General features: G+C 39.1%; 1 protein-coding gene across 7 annotated transcripts in view; it reads left to right on the top strand.

Moving 5' to 3' along the window:
* Positions 1 to 16,192, top strand: part of CDK14 (cyclin dependent kinase 14) — a 581,124-nt gene that overhangs the window by 533,932 nt on the left and 31,000 nt on the right. The gene's annotated exons all lie outside the window — the stretch shown is intronic.

The following is a 16,192-nucleotide window of genomic DNA, read 5'->3' on the forward strand; positions in this document are numbered from 1 at the left end:
AGTGAGTACTCTTGGTCAGATACCCTGGTCTATCATGGCCACAGGAGCTTCTGGTCTGGCACATGCCATCTGTGATGCCACTGTATTTCTTAAAGCCATGATGAGCTTCGTAACTCCCAAGAAACTTTTTTCTCAATATCCATTTGCCAAACATAGATTTATAATATATAGATATATGTATTATATTACATATATTATAGATATAATATATCTATATATTATATATCTATTATATATTTGGCACATATATATATATATAAAAGCTCCCACTCTGTAGCCTAGGCTGGAGTGCAGTGGTGCAATCTTGACTCACTGTAGTCTCGACTTCCCGGGCTCAAGCATTCTGCCCACCTCAGCCTCCCTAGTAGCTAGAACTACAGGCACATGCTATCATGCCCAGCTAATTTTTCTTTTTATTTCTTATAGGCACAGGGTTTTGCCATGTTTCTCAAGCTAGTCTCAAACTCCTCAGCTCAAGTGATCTGCCTGCCTTGACCTCCCAAAGTGCTGAGATTACAGGCCAAACATAGAAATTTTTGACATCCATTAGGTTGTCGCACTTCCAGACTCATTACACTGGAGATGCAGAATTTGTCACAATTTACATATTAATGGAATATGAAATATTCTCTAGCTTCTGAGAAGTTTTTCTGTGAAGTAATGTGTGCTTTCCAAGATAAGTTACATTATAATGAAAATTGCCATAAAAAAGGAAGACTGTGAGAGGTTGTTCTAAGACAGGAATGTGAGTAAGTGGTCCCTCTACCCTGTCAGAGGTAAGGAATTGATGGGCAAAGGGTTGACATCTTTGTCCAGCTTAGATACAGTCAGGTCCCAGGTGGTATTTAATGCCCTGGCTGTCTAGAGGCAACCCCCCAAAAAGTTAGGTTCTTGAATTTTAAGGCTTGAAAAGAAAATGGGAATTATGTTGTATTTCAATAATGTGCTTTTCCCAGAAGGAAAAAACTTTTAATATCTGTGAACACTTTATTTAATAGCCAACAAATGTTATATGTTGCTGGTAGAAAAAAATGTCTATTTCAATGTTGTGCTTCATGGTAATAGAACAAATAGAACTACATGGTTGATATTGTAGTAACCAGGCTCCAAAAGTGCCATTCTAATGAAAAACAGCACTGTTTGGGCAAATATTTTCTGGCATCTTTATATTTCTTTTAACTGGAAACAGAGAACATGCTGGCTTAGTATCATGACTATGGGATACTGTGTTTTCTAACAAAAAAACAAATTGTGGAAATGATTTTGCCAAGAAAAATGAAGGTGGTTAGAAGCTATGGAACCAAGTACGTCTGGATACTCACATCTAACAACTTCATGGCCATAGATTGGCCTACTAACTAAGAGACTCAGCATGGTCATGCTGTTGCCTGCTGTTATTTTCTAAGATAACACTTAATCATTCTCTTTCTGCCTACTGCCTCCGTGGTGAAAGTAAGCATTCTGTAGATACGAATAACTTAGCATTGTGAGAATTATAAACACTTGGACATTTGGAAATGATATCTGAAATCTTAAATAGATCTAATTATCAATTACCCACAGCCAGTTATTCAAAGTCCATATTATCTAAAGTGTTGTCCCAAGCTTGCTGTCTGGACCGGTGGAAGCAGAGGATGTGCCCAGCAGCAAGGCAAAGTGGAGCTGGCCAGTGGGCTCCAGACCACGGTAATCTCAATGAGCTGGGGAAGGAAACAACATTGGACAGAAGGCAGCAGTCTGAGTTGTGCATGACAACCAAGAGTCTGCCAGAAGTTAGGCAATGGGACCAAAACTGAGGTTACCAGCCCAGGACAGGAGGTTCCCAGTGCAAGCTGATGATGGGTTCTGGTGTATGGCCATGGGGGTGTTTACAGGACACCTGCACCCTCAGTCATGGTTGGTGAGGGAGCTGTAGTGGTGGCACGGCAGTAGAGCTGCTGAGCTCTGGTGAGCTCTGGTTTTCCTCTTGTTTCCAGCTTCTTAACAATATACTACCTTTTCAATGCATGAGTGTGATGGGAAGACATTTTTGCTGGTTGACAGCTAGGATTTGAATTTGTCTCAAGAAGCATACTACTTTTGTCTGAAGAAATATTGATTAGAGATTATACTTAGGAATGGAATCCACTAAGGTTGGGAAAATGAGATGATGCAAATATTTCCTTTAGAAAATCTGAATTACTTTGCTCAGGAGGGAGAAAATGAAGATGAAAGAAAATGAAAGATAATAGGGAGAAAAGAATCATCTGGGTGTCAAAAGGCCATGTGCTCTCGGCTTTACCTTCCCCATCATCAGCAAATTGCAATGGAAGCGTCTAATGTGAGCTACAATTTATTGTGCATGGCCCATTCCAGCCCAGGCCCCTGAGAGCATAAGTACCACCTCCACCCTGGAATATATAGAAACCTTGGGGACTGTGGACTTCCATGGGCTGTGGAATTGGCAGGGTCCCTACCAGTTTTTCCCAGACTTAACGAGCAAGAAAGTCTGCCAATCACCATCTGGATAATATATGTATAAAGATTATGTTATGATAGGGAGGGGATATAAATTCATATACATAGCCTGCAGTCTATAAATACTTGTACTGAAATGTTCTTTTCAACAGGTGATTGAAACCTGTAGCCAAAATTTGATGTGTAGTTATCTATTGATTTTACTTGTCCAGGTTTACAGGTAATCAAATATTTACTGTATACTATATGTATTTTTAAATATTTTCTTTCTGTGTTTCAAAGTCCTTTTACTATATTCCACGCTTGCTATTTCCTTTTTATTTAGTTTATTATAATATATTTAACAAGCCTGTTTATGTACATGGATGTTATGGATTTTTCAGAATAATAAAATTGCTCTTACAACTCCATTTAAAAATCCACATTTCTTTATTCTATAATTACATTATAAGCATTATATATTTATACAATTGTTTGTTTATCATGAGGCTGGAGGCAGCTCACAAATTTATATACAATACAAAAGATAAAATAAATTATTGACTATCTCCAGAGTCGCTGATCTCTGGGAGCTAGGAGTTTAGTCGGGGAGAGAAATGTGGAGACCCACATACACCTTCGAAAGGCATAACAGCAGAGAAGCAACGTGAAGAAGTGCGGGCAACTGATGTCAAAATTCTGAACAGAGGGACACTGCCTCTGACTTGGAAGACTCATGGTGGAAGTCCCTTTGATCTGGGTCTGGATGAGTCGATAGGATTATGGATATTGTGGTGTAGAGGTAGGGAGTAGATAGAGAGGATTCAGGCAGGAGCCGTCCTGGGTGCAGAATCAGTGGTGGGACAGCCAGGACATGCCATGATGGCAACAAGGGCCAGAGAATGGGTTTCTCAGAGTGAGATGTAAAGCCAAAAAACTGAATTTACTTCTTTTGGAAAGCAAGACATTTTCTGTATCATTCACAGTATAGCCTGAGAAAAATCTGAGTGGTGAGGTTACTAAAATGCAAGGTTTATTGTTTAGAGCAGTGTGTTTTTCTACACTACCAGAGCAGAGTGAGAAGTAATGTTATATTTCGATTACAAGTAACAGCACAAGTTGTTTTCATGATAGGCTAATTTTAAAAATGGCTGCGAAGTGAAGGTACAAAAATCATGCTTTTACAGTGAAGTCATCAATCTCTTCATTATTTTAGTTCCATTCCCTTTTTAACAAATCCTTTCCTTTACTGTTCCAAAACATTTGAGGCAGACAACTTCTAATAATAAATGAATTCAGATATACCTAAAATGGCTTAAAATCTAAGAAATGATTGCAAAATAAATAGTTAAACTGAATATTAAAACAACAAAGCTATAAGATACTGCTAAATCCTTCTTGACATTTGGCACATAGCTAGAACATAATAAATAAATTAGTCTTAGATTTCCCCTCAATTTGTGAATCAATAATTTCTAATAATAGTTCATAAAATGGCATGTCAACATGAAATTTAAGTACATTTTTAATACAACACAGAAGAAATAAAACCTCCACAGAAGTCGAGAAAGTAGATTAGCTATTCTGCCCTCTCCAAGCTTGACACTTAGGCAAGAGTAACTTTTCTCTTGATATCTTAAATGTTTGCTATTTTTTAAAAAAACTAAGGAAGAGAGGCACATAAAAGTGTACAGTCACTGCCTTCCCTCACAGGCCAGTGGCATTAGCATGGACAGACTTTTGGAAAACCCTCAGTGGGGGACTTTATAATAACATGGAAACATTAGATTACATAAATTCTGACAATTTTCCATTTTATGTAGTAAATATTTATTTTTCAGGTATTCTTAGTAATCATTTAAGCCTTGTATGGAAAGGAAGTGATTTTTGTGTATTTCTCTGCTATGTTTAAATTTCTTTCACTGTCACAGAAGGCTTCATGGCACAAGTAGAAGGAGCGTTTTTGGGAATGGGGAAGGTGGGAGGTAGGAGACCCACTGGGAAGCTCACACCTGGAGAGCGGTCAGTTCCCTGAAAGTACCAGTGGAGGAACAAATGGGAGGAAGTGGCATTGAACTGGGCAGGAAACCGGGAAGGTTAGGGGAGGGAGAGGAGGCAGGCCCCAGGGCCAGCTGTTGGCCTATAGAACATCTGTAGTGACAAAGAGCAAAGGCCCCAAGGTCAGACTACCAGAGTCAAGTCCCAGGCTTAGTACTTACTGACTCTGTAACTTAGGGAAGTCACTTACCCTCTCTACACTTCTGGTTCCTCATTTACCATATGAGGAAAATAATAGTAATAATAATCATATCTACCTCATAATGTTGTTGTGAGGATTACATTAAATAGATTGAATTAATACATGTAAAGTACATAGAATGGAGACAGGCACAAGGCACACAGTAAGCGATCCATAAACTTTAGCCATAATGATTAGAGTTATAGGTGTTGTTAGGGAAGGGCCGGTAGTTGGAGAGGGCAGCCTCAGCTTGGATGTATGGTGTTGCCAGTGCCATCCCAGCTCCTTTCTCTGGGAAATGTTGGGGCCCTTAAGTGCACAGTAATACCAGTTGTGCAGGCAGCACGCTTACAGAGTTGTTCCTCAGTTACCATCCCTATCTTCAAAATACCAGATGTATCTGTATGTTCCTAAAACTAGCACTTGTGTGATTTGTTCACACCACTCCCAATAGTGATGATGGGAGTTTCTTCATGACCCACAAGGTATTAGTCAGATTGTATTAAATGTATTGTACAAGCTTGTAGTAGGTGAAAGCAGCAAAGAAGATCTTCTTGCTGGATCATAATTATATTATCCCCTCCAACCCCAGAAATTCTGTTCATGTCTATTCTGTGTCTTGCTGGTCCAGGCAGTTGGGAATAAATGGATGCAAGGAAGTGACTAGGCCCTTTAGAAGCCAGTGCAAGATTTGACAAAGCTGCTGACAGCGTTGCAATGTAAGCATTCCTAACAATAGGTCAGAGATTTTAAATTGAGGAGTTTGGGCTCAAGGGAAAAACGTCACTGCAGTTATTCTGAATTCCTTTTTGAATATTTTTAATTGACAAATTATAATTGTATAGATGTATGGGGTATAAGGTGATGATTTGATACATGCATACAATGTGGAATGATTAAATCAAGCTAATTGACATATCCATCACCTCACTTACTTACCATTGTTTGTGTTGGAAATTTGAAATTTACTCTTATTTTGAAATACACAATGCATTATTATTGACTGTAGTCACCCTACTTGTGCAGTAGATCTCAAAACTTATTTCTCTTGTCCAATTGAAACTTTGTACCCTTTGACCAACAACTTCCTTTCCTCCCTCATCCTACCCCACTCCCAGCCTCTGGTAATATTCAGAATTATTAAGGAATAAGATGATCCATATGAGAAAAATTCTGGAAAAATTGAGTTTGTAACATTAGGTACACAAACAAATTGTTATTATAACCATTTAAGATAAGAAGATAGGTAGGCAATTGATTAAGGCTTTAGGGTCCAAGGCATGGGCTCAAGTTTTGCATATAATACCTATTAGTTGTGTGGTCATATTGGGTTCATATTGCCCAAGACATAGTGTCCTCATTTTGAAATTAGGAGTTGGATTTAAAATATCCACCTCGTAAGGAAGCTGTAAAGACAGATGCTTGACAGGGCCCGTTACCTTACAATATTACTTACATAGCAGAACGTTGGCAACACACTAAATGTCCAATAATAAGTGAATGGTTGAATAAATTATGGTATAGCTATATGATGTTCATTAGTTAACAAACCATTCTACCACTGATGAACAAGTGATTACAATCAGCTGAGATCCAAAACGATGAGGAAGTCTTAATTTTGTCTAATGGAAATAGTAATTATATTAATATTTATATAGTGCCTATATGCCAGGCCCTATTAAATTCCTGTACATGTTACTCATTAAATCCTTACAACAACCCAAAGAGAGCTAGTATTGTCAGCCCCATTTACCATGTGAGGCTACCATGGCAAAGTAAAGGTTAAGAAACATGTCCAGCTAGTAAGCGATCAGGCCAGAGTCAGGGTAAAGGAATTGGGGGATTCGTGTGCAGTTAGGAAGTAAGGAAGATGAAAGATGGCTCCTCCAGGTCTCATCAAGCTTTGTGATTTCCCAGACAAATGCAGGAAGACTTGGCTGTGTTACAGATGAATAAAACACACCGTTATTACATTGTTGGCATAATAGCAGCTGGCCCGAAATACAAATGGAAACTGTCATACGCAGAGTGGAAAGCCCTTCCAGTGTCCAGATTGGCAGCAGGTGATTCTGCACACCCAATATCCAGTTGCAGACTGTTTTCTGCCTGCCTGCTCTACACTGCCTTTCTTTATCAAACACAAACTGTGACGTACTGAAGGAATCCAAGATAAATTTGTAAAACATCATGTCGGGCCCTTTCTAGTCCCAGTATCCCCTGGTGATCGAAGGTTGGGGTCTAAAAAATAGAACAGAAGAGAGAAGAGGAAACAGACACTAACTTGCCACAGATACACGTAGAGTGAAGGAGATATTTTTGTTTAAAAGACAGACAGCTGAGAAGCAGTTATTTGATCCCTGCTGCTTGAGGGACAGTAGGGAAAGAAAGGTATTTTTGTGATCGCTCTTCAGCGTTCCCTATGCGGCTTGGTTCATACAGTCACGACAAAAACCCACGCTCTAATAATACATTGCAACCAACCACAGATATGTTGCAAGCATTATGCACAGTAGTAACTAACATTCAGTTTCCTTTTGATTACTTCCAGGCCTGTGACATTTACATTGTTGCACATTTCTTCCAACCTCAGAGCATTCAGAGTCAACAGCATACATCTAGTAATCATGTGCTGACATAGAAACTGTAAGGAGTTTGTGCCATTTATCTGTCTTTCATCACACTAAGGGTAACAGAGCAAATGAGCACCATAGTAGGAGTCCAATACATGAGTTTTGGACTAAACCTTGTCACCAACCAGCTGTGGCCTTGAACATGCCACTTCATCTCCCTGGGGCTTCTGGTTCCCTTTTGTGAATTGAGGAGAGGTCTCCAGGACTCCTTTCAACTCCAGTGTTCTATACTAAGTCATCAGTGAGTTCTGGCTAATAATAGTTTCAAAGGTAACAGTGCTCATCACATTCCGCTGAGTAAAATCAGAGAGCAGAAAGATCAAGAAAGTGGACATCCCAGATCCTTTTAACATTTACCCATCAACGGGGCTTGGCTCAAATAGTTCTGAAAGTAATCCATGCATAACATTTCTGAAAGGGGAAGTAAGAATGTCATCTTGCATTTTAACATTTTAAATGTCAAATCCTCTGCATTGTTAGTATTTATAAAGTTATCTCTATGGCATTATCGCTATCAAAGTAGTCAATCACGGATTTATTGAGAAATATAAACATGAATGTTTTTTATCTCACCTGAGTATTTTCTGTACTAAATTTTATTCTATTGCAGCATACTTGACAATTAGTGATTTGTGACTTGGTTAGCATATGCATACCTTTTAAGCAAACTAATGTAATGTGAGAGAACAGTTTTCAGTGTTTCCCTCTATTGGTATTTGTGGGTGCCCTTCACTGTTAACTACTACACCGAGCTACACAAACCAACTATCACAAGTGGACTGTTTGCCAAATGCCTGCTTCCCTAATAAGGAGGCAACGTGTTACTGACACCCTTATGTGTAGAAGGTCTTATGTAGAGAGACTTATGAAATGCATATCTGGATTCCTATATTTTTTTCACTAAAGTCTAACAAATTCATGTAGTCAACTCTTAGGAAAGGAAGTGTGTTTGGTAGCTTGAGCCTGCTGTCCATACAGGCTCAGTGTGTCTTCTGTGAAAGACCAAATATCATCCCAGCGGACCTGACCTAGTTGAACATAAATACACCATTGAGGAGCTACTGGCTTCAGAATTAATAAAATGTATAAATAAATCGGATGGCCTTCTGAAGAGGCTAAACTTGAAGTGCCTATTAATTAATTTTTTAAAAAGCAAAACAGTAGCTTATAGCAGCTCTACTGATGCAGTAATCTGTGAAATGAAATTGTTCCATAGAAAGCATTCAGATTATTTATATTATTCATATTTTAAAATATTTTTAAATGTGTTTAACCTAGAAGAGATCATAATGCAGAGCCTTATGTTTTTCATAAGATACTGATCGAGCCTAGAGGCATCTGAGTAATTTGGTGTTATCACTTTTTATTCATAAGGTCTCTGAGTTTGTGTGAATGTGTTTGTAAATATATCTCAATTTCAGTTTTTGTTATTCAGAGAATATACATCAGTTCTTCTGACTAGTCCCAACAACACAACCCAATGTGTGTCTGAATTGATCACTATTTTAAAATCTAGAGAGCTGGGCAGTCTCTGTGCTCTTGGGCCTGCAGGTGAAAGCTCATTAAAGAATCAATCACCAGTGAGGGCAACCACCCAGGCCCTCACTTCATTTGATAATATTATCCAGAAAAGAGGAATATTTTTCAGTTCTTTCTCACCTAGGCAGAATTTTGAGAAGTAACCATAAAAGATGAGACTGAGAGTTATAATTGGGTCTTTGGTATGGACAAATTGTACTCTGTCTTTTGAGTTTTTATTTTAAATCCCCCTCAAGGGTCACTGGATACAAAGACAATCTCTGAGTTTATTGAAGGGAAAGCCACAAAGCTGTTATACGCAGCTCTATCTATGCCTATTTGTATTTCACAGTCTTTTGTCACCCAACAACAAACAGACAAAATGGAATTCAATCTCTGAATTTCTTTACTGTCTTTTAAAGATTTTCTTCAAGGACTTGTTTCCAACCAATGTTGAAAAATAGTTCTAATTTTTTTTAAAAAAGAAGAAACAAAGGGCTCTCCACATTTGCCTTATCATATGATGTCTTTTCTGCACTCACAGTAGCAAATGTTAGAAGTACATTTCAAGTTGCAATTCACCTCGATAAATATCAACATGAGGCCTTAAGGTAGCTTTTCAGCTTCCTCTTCTGGAAAGTGCTTTGGACATAGCAGCCATTGCTGCATTCACACTGAAACAGCTAACTGCCCAGCTGATTGTTCTTATATAATATAGATAGGGCCATGGCTCCAACGTGAGCCAGTCTTAGTGCCACATTGCATGTTGGAGTTATTTTCTGGGTGACTAATTAGCTCTCAACCTGGTATCTTCATTTTGGATCCCAAATGATCCAAGTGGACATCATGATGTTGCCCCCAAATAATAGAATGGCTTCAGGCCCTCTGATGCAAAGAGAGGCCATACAGCCAACTGCCTACCTGTGAATCCTAGGTTTGCCATTTGGTTGCTGTGCAAATAACCTGTTAGGAAATAATATTTTCATCTTAAAAAATGGGGAAAGAATAGTGTCTACCACATAGGGTAAAAACTGAAACCGTGTGTAGAAGGCAGTTGACTGTTCACATTTTACAAGATTAGAAAATGTATTTAACCCAAAGTGAGATTATAATGCAGAGCCTTATGTTTTGGAAGAGGGTGCTATAACCTAAAAACTGATCACTGAGGCCGGGCACGGTGGCTCATGCCTGTAATCCCAGCACTGTGGGAGGCCAAGGCAGGCAGATCACAAGATCAAGAGATCGAGACCATCCTGGCCAACATGGTGAAGCCCCGTCTCTACTAAAAATACAAACATTAGCTGGGCGTGGTGGCGCATGTCTCTAATTCCAGCTACTCGGGACGCTGAGGCAGGAGAATCGCTTGAACCCGAGAGGCGGAGGTTGCAGTGAGCCGAGATCATGCCACTGCACTCCAGCCTGGCGACAGAGCAAGACTCTGTCTCAAAAAATAAAAATAAAAACAAAAAACAACAACAAAAGAACTGGTAATTGGGCCCCTTTACATATGGTTATATGAATTAAATAAATTAACTTTTGTAATGTAGTTAGAACAGTGCCTGACACGTAGGAAATATTTTTTAGTATTACTTATCATTAACATAAATTCAGGTATATTTTTATTACAGTCAAGAAACCTACAGAAGTTATAATTGAGAAATTAAAATACAACACAAAATTTTAAAGTTGTTTAAAGTTTCACCTTACTTGCCAGGCATGATGCTATTCACCTTTTATCCATTATCTTGTTAAAGATTACATGATGCCTTGGGGAACATGAATTTTTCTCTCTTAAAAAGAAATTAAACAATAGGTAATAAAGGAGCAGATATTTGCTGTTTTACATGTAGACCAAATATCCACTAACACAAGTTACATTTTATTTCTCAATTAAGTATCACACTTGATACCATCATGCTTCATACCTTTCAACATTTTAAAAGTCTTTTCTCATTTAGGAATTCATTTTTTATTTACCGATTTTGAGATGTAGATAAGACAAGGGAGATTATTATTTTCAGTTCACAAATGAGGACATTAAAGTTTTGTGAAACTGAAGGGAAGTGACCATCCTGAGTCATAAAACAAGTTCATGGTCCAGGATCACAGCCATGATCTGGCCCCCTCCCCCTCCACTGTGCTGGGTCGTGGACTCATCTGCTTCACACACATCTGCTGAACAGTTATTTCCAAGCACTCAATAGAAACCATCAGCCTCGCATGTTTTCCAAAGCTATTGATTGTGCCCCTACTCTTCGTTCATCTTGTGGATAATAAATCCATCCATTTAAAGACAAGAAGAATTCAGTGTTCAGCTATGGTCTGCTACACACATGTCCACTTTCCTTACATTTTCTTTGAACAGAACACAGTAAAATCTATTGTACAGCTCACCGGCGTGATACCGCTTTGATAGACACTGAGTGACCTAATATACACACTCCAGTGTACTCTAATCTGTGGTCTCCCAGCTCCCACTCGGCAGGAATTCTGAGATGTTGATGGAACCCCATGATTTAACAGAGCAGCCGGGCTGCCCTTTCACCCCTCACACTGGTTCTGACAGCTGCCTGCCATGTGTAGAGAAAACCTCACAGACTGAAACCCTGTCACAGAGTAAAGGTCCCTGAATAAACATACAAGCATGATCATGCTACTACTCTAAAATTAAACTGTTTTTTTAAACTGAATTTGCAGTAGGGACATTTTACAGCTGAAGATCTAAAGCACCCCAAAGCGGGCCAAGTACCCTCTCCCTTTAAAAATAAAACAAAATAATACACACAGTAAGCCTGGTCTTGTTCACACTTATTTGAGTTACCAGTTTTTCCTCAAGTGGATTAAGCCAATTTACCAATGCCCGGGTTTTTCTACTCTGAAACAGTAACAAGCCTGCCAGAAATGATGTGCAGCATTTTCCTGGCTTAGTTAGGAAACTCGATTTGTGTTTAAGCTGTCAATTTAATCCATACTGCCTTTTTACTTTTATCAGGGTATTCTTCAGGTAGAAAAGAATGGAAGGAGGCTTTAGGCATGACTACCGTCCTAAATATAAAGTTGGTTTAAAAAAAAAAAAAAAAAATCCCTACTCGGCCCAAATAGCATTGTGCTTTATAATTCATTCTTTTCACATACAGTACCCTGCGTTATCATGGCTAATGTTTTCCTGCTGAGCTGCCATCATCTTTTGTCAAGCTGTCAGGGTATTAAATTGATGTACCTTCCACATTTGGATAGAGGTCATTATCCTGTTGCCTGGTTGCATTGCCTCTGCTGAGCAGGTTAACTGCTTGAGGTCTTTTATCTAGATAAATGTTTCGCCAGCACTTTTGCTCTGTGATGACACGAGCTGTTCCTTCGAGGTCAAATAGTGATGCTATGATAAGTTGTTCCCTGTGTGTTCACAGATATGGAAAGGACTGGAGTCCAAACTTCATTAATAGTCCTAAAAATAATAATAAATGCTCAATTTAGCATATTTCTCCACAAGATACTGGATTTGGAGGTTCTTTTAAAATTCCCTACATGCTAATTTTATATACTAGGAAAAAGAGTGCCTTTTAACTGTTGTGTTGCTTCAGTATCATGAATGACTCCACCAAGTGTGTCAGAATCTACTGCTTAGTTCTGACGATGGCAGAAATAAATGAATGTCGGTGCGTGTAATACATAAGAAATAGTGTATATTGTTATTTGCATGGGTTACTAATAGTAAAATAATATTTAGAGTAAAGACCATGATATTTGACACCTTGGTACTCTTGTCCACATAGAAAGATTATTTTTAAAGTAGAGAGATAGAAATAAATCATTTCCCTTCAGTTAAAATTGATTTGTTAATTAAAAATAATTTTGATTAGCTTCTATTCAGTTATTTACAATGAAGAATACCAAATAAAAAGGAAAATAATTTTAAATGATTTTGTCGTAACCAATTAACTTTTATGAAAAACTTGTTTGTGAATTCTGTTTTCAATCCTTTTTTTTTTCTTTTTTTTTTGTTTGAGACACAGTCTCACTCTGTCACCCAGGCTGGAGTTCAGTGGCATGATCTCAGCTCACTGCAACCTCTACCTCCCAGGTTCAAGTGATTCTCCCGCCTCAGCCTCCCCAGTAGCTGGGACTACAGGTGTGTGCCACCACGCCCAGCTAATTTTTGTATTTTTAGTAGAGACAGGGTTTCGCCATGTTGGCCAGGCTGGTCTCAAACTCCTGACCTCAGGTGATTTGTTGATCAACCCACCTCAGCCTCCCATCAGTCCAATTTTTAAAACTGACTTTTCTGGCCAGGCACGGTGGCTCATGCCTGTAATCCCAGCACTATGGGAGGCAGAGGTGGGCGGATCATGAGGTCAGGAGATCGAGACCATCTTGGCTAACACAGTGAAACCCCGTCTCTACTAAAAATACAAAAAAATTAGCCAGGCGTGGTGGCAGGCGCCTGTGGTCCCAGCTACGTGGGAGGCTGAGACAGGAGAATGGCATGAACCTGGGAGGCGGAGCTTGCAGTGAGCCGAGATTGCGCCACTGCACTCCAGCCTGGGCGAGAGAGCGGGACTCCATCTCAAAAAAAAGAAAAAACTGACTTTTCCAGTTGAAGCAGACTTCATCTCCATATTTGCTATGACCAGTGTTGTTATATGAACTAAAAGATGCTTTTATTAGTAAGTAGAAGTTTTTTTTTAATATTGGAGATAATACCACTTGAAACTATGGTCTCTTAAAATGTAAGCACATAAAAACACATGGAAATAACTTTCTTGACACTACATACTTTGAGGCCAAGCTGCTTAAATTTAATCTTTGAATAACTCATTTTCTAATGGATGGTGTATTTAGTGTTGTCTTTTGTTTTTTGTTTTTTGTTTTTTGAGATGGGGTCTCACTCTGTCACCCAGGCTGGAGTGCAGTGGCGTGATCTCAGCTCACTGCAACCTCTACCTCCTGGATTCAAGCAATTCTTCTGCCTCAGCCTCCCAAGTAGCTGCGACCACAGGGATGCGCCACCACACCCAGCTAATTTTTGTATTTTTAGCAGAGATGGGGTTTCACCATGTTGGTTAGGCTGGTCTTGAACTCCTGACCTCAAATGACCCACCCACCTCAGCCTCCCAAAGTACTGGGATTACAGTCATGAGCCACTGCACCCGGCCCATATTTAGTGTTGTCTTTTAAAAATGCATACTGTTATTTTCTACAGTTGACTAGATTTTTAAATTGTTTTATGATTGAGGGTCAGTTGTGTGCAGTCCACAAATTTTATCATAAAACAAAATTTAAATCCTGGCTAGAGGTAGGTAGCATCTTATTATTGTGCTTGGGTTTATGAGGTTAAATGCAGTGATAAATTTAGTCACTTATCCAGTAAGATCTGTTAAGAGGTATAGAGACAAACATGAATGAGACAGAGTACCACCTTCCCTGGAAGATTCTGTATTCTCTTTCATATCCATTACTTATTATTGGTGTAGTTGCCCATGCTGGATAGCTCAGTATCCTCCATGACTTGCCCCATCTTTTAACCAGACGTTAAGTGAGCCACCAGGACCTGTTAATTTGCCTTCTAAATAATTATCTTAAATTCACTTTTCTCTCCTCCACTCCCGATTGTCTTCCCACCTTAGCTAAGGCCCTCTTTATCCTTCATCTGCTTCCTAAATGGACTTCCTTCCTCTGGTATTCCTACTTCTTACCACTGCCCATTTTCCTCACTGCTAGAAGAGATTTACTTCCAAAACTCCAAATCTAAGCAGCCACTTCCTGATGAGAAATGTTCCAGTGGGTCACATAGGCTAGATGGTGAAGTAAAGAATTCAGAGGCCTGCATGATCTGTCCCTGATTGCTCTTTCTACCTAATCCCTAAAACCCACTCAGTGTTCCCCCCACAGAGTTGCTTGGGGTACAGAACATGCCTCACTCTCCCGTTCCGCCAGACCGAGCTCCGTACGTGTGGAAATGCCCTCCTTCCTTATTCTCTTAGACTTACTTCTCTAAGAAGCCTTTTTTTTCACTTCTCCAGGAAGAGGTAGTTGTTCTTCCTCTTTGACCTTGTACCTTACTCTTTCACTCACATCAGATTTTATTAATTATAGGACTCCCTCATGAAATTATGAATTCCTGTTCGGTATGTTTCACATCCTATTCCTGTAGTTTTTGAATGAGGATAAACATACCCCTCATACCCAAACTTTCTTAATTTTCCTATGTTGTTCTAAAATTCACCTGCCTGAGAACACCTGCTGCTCCTTCTTTTCTAATGACCTTTCTTCTCCTTTACCAAAGAAAATGTCATCTGTCCCCATTTTACTGGGTAGAATTGTCTTGAGCTGTACAAACTTCCATATAACAAACAAAAGATTACATTCACTTACTGGTGTCAGAAAAGCCTCCTCTAATCAAAGCCTCCTGTAATCAAACCAGGCTCATTCTAGCAAATAGTACATATGCTGTTCTTCCAGAGATGCATCAGCTAAGTTGGGGAGAAGGGAAGGCATCCTCATTAACCTCATTAAGAGATGCATTCCCAATTAAAGTCCAATTTTGGGGTGCGATGGCACACTCCTGTCATCCCAGCTTCTAGGGAGGTTGGAGCAATGGGATCACTTGAGCGCAGGAGTTCAAGACCAGCCTGGGCGAAAAAGTAAGACTGCGTCTCTTTAAAAAAAAAAAGTGGCTGGGCACAGTGACTCACGCCTGTAATGCTAGCACTTTGGGAGGCCGAGGCGGGCTGATCACGAGGGCAGGAGATTGAGACCATCCTGGCTAACATGGTGAAACCCCATCTCTACTAAAAATACAAAAAATTAGCTGGGCGTGGTGGCGGGCGCCTGCAGTCCCAGCTACTCAGGAGGCTGAGGCAGGAGAATGACGTGAACCTGGCAGGCAGAGGTTGCAGTGAGCCGAGATCGCGTCACTGCACTCCAGCCTAGGCGACAGAGCGAGACTCCATCTCAAAAAAAAAAAAAAAAAAAGAAAAATTTACTTTTATTTTTAATAATTATTTTCAAATTTGTCCTGTTTTGTCAATTTGATCATTTATGTACCAATATAATTTTAATGATGATTCAATCCAGAAGAAAATCTTAAATGTTTTTAATCTTATTATCTTAGGAATTTATTAAAAATTAAATTCAAACTTATGTACATATTTACACTATGGAGTATTACAGAGTAATAGATCAAGACATTCCAGAAAAAGAACATATTATATTAGAATAAAATTCTATAAGGGAGGTGCACTGGACGTACTAAAGGAGAAAAACATATGATGTAAAATTTCCAACTGTTAGAGAACAATGTATTCATGTACTTTTTAAATGAAGGCTGTTACTATACATCTTTTGACCCATTTTTAAAGAATGAAATAAA

Source organism: Papio anubis, chromosome 4 (genome assembly GCF_008728515.1).
Source record: "Papio anubis isolate 15944 chromosome 4, Panubis1.0, whole genome shotgun sequence".
Lineage (NCBI taxonomy): Eukaryota > Metazoa > Chordata > Mammalia > Primates > Cercopithecidae > Papio > Papio anubis.